Source organism: Charadrius vociferus, unplaced genomic scaffold (assembly GCF_000708025.1).
Source record: "Charadrius vociferus isolate BGI_N301 unplaced genomic scaffold, ASM70802v2 scaffold163, whole genome shotgun sequence".
In the NCBI taxonomy this organism is placed as follows: domain Eukaryota; kingdom Metazoa; phylum Chordata; class Aves; order Charadriiformes; family Charadriidae; genus Charadrius; species Charadrius vociferus.
The window spans coordinates 1720302-1721666 of NW_009648332.1; the positions used below are offsets into that span (position 1 = coordinate 1720302).

Below are 1365 nucleotides of genomic sequence, written 5' to 3' on the forward strand. Positions count from 1 at the left end.
TTTTTTTATTGGTTATTTATAAGCTCCTCAGAGCTTATGTGGTTTGTCTGGATGTATATGGTTTATATGGACGCATGTGTTTTCCATGGATGTATATGTTTTCTATGGATGTGTATGTTTTATAATGATGTGTATGTTTTATAACGATGCGTGCATTTTAGAATGATGTGTATGGTTTATATGCATGGATATGTTTCCTATGGATGTGTATGTTTCATATGGATGTGTTTGTTTTATATGGATTTATATATTTTCTTTTTAATGAGTCCTCGAGTGGGTGCCTACACCCTGGTCTGGGTAACTGGGGGGACACTGGACCCCACTTGCCACCCACTCTTTGCTGCAGCGAGCTGACATTGCCAGGTCCCGGTATCCATCAGGCTCCTCACTGGGACAAGCGTCCCCCCTGATTTTTGGCTCAGCTTAGTGAGGCACCATTAAGTCCTGCAACAGAGCGCTGATGTTTCGGGACACCTTCAGGGCAGCCGAGCACTGGCGGACCCCGTTTCGGGGCCTGGGGGACACATGGGGACACAGTCTCCCTCTCCCTACGGAGTCGCTCCCTTCCTTTTTGCAGGGGGAAAAGCCGTGTCCGAGGGAAGGATGGGGAGAACCCACAGAGGAGGGGGTGCACACGCACAGCCCCACATGCTGAGCGACACAGGGAGGTTTTGGCACGAATATCCGACCCCAATGCCTGGGCAGGTGATGAGAGAGATGCCCGGGCCTGGAGTGCTCTGGAAGGAGTGGATACCTGCTGAAAGATTTTTTTTTTCATTAAAAAATATTCAGAAATAGCCAAAAACTTGCACCTTGTAGAGAAAAGATCTGTTTCCCATCCTGGCGCACAGGGGAGCTTTGAGCAGCTGTGTGCTGCTGAGAGCAGCGGTACCCTCCGGCAGTGTCTCTGTAAAGGAGGGGGGTTCCTATTTGGGGGGAGGGGAGGAAGGAGAGAGCAGAAAAAGCAACAGAGAAGACCCCAATGAAGGGGAAAGGGTCCCTAAATCCCCTCCTGCCCTCCAAGCCCGGGATAGCCACGGAGCACTGGGGTGATGCTGGGAGGGGTGATGGGCCCCCCTCTCTGCAACCAGCTGTGGCTGCAACAGCGGCAGACCTCGGGACAAGATAAAATAATAATTTAAAAAAAAAAATTAAAAAGGGCACTTTAACCACATATATGGCAGCTGATCTTCGTTTAGAGTATTTAAAAGCCATAGGAAGTGGTGGACGTTTTGCACCAGCCGGGAATCGAACCCGGGTCGCAAGAATGGGAATCTTGCATGATACCACTACACCACTGGTGCGCTGATGGCGCTCTGCCCCGCGTGCTGCCAAACCCACGCGCTGTGACACCCCCACATCCCC

The 1365-nt window shown here is 50.8% G+C and overlaps 1 protein-coding gene and 1 non-coding gene across 2 annotated transcripts in view; both read right to left on the reverse strand.

Moving 5' to 3' along the window:
* PCSK9 (proprotein convertase subtilisin/kexin type 9) overlaps positions 1-1365 on the reverse strand; it is a 10712-nt gene that overhangs the window by 7234 nt on the left and 2113 nt on the right. The window lies entirely within an intron of this gene.
* Positions 1234-1304, reverse strand: TRNAG-CCC. Its single transcript has one exon. It is a non-coding gene; the product is annotated as a tRNA-Gly (tRNA).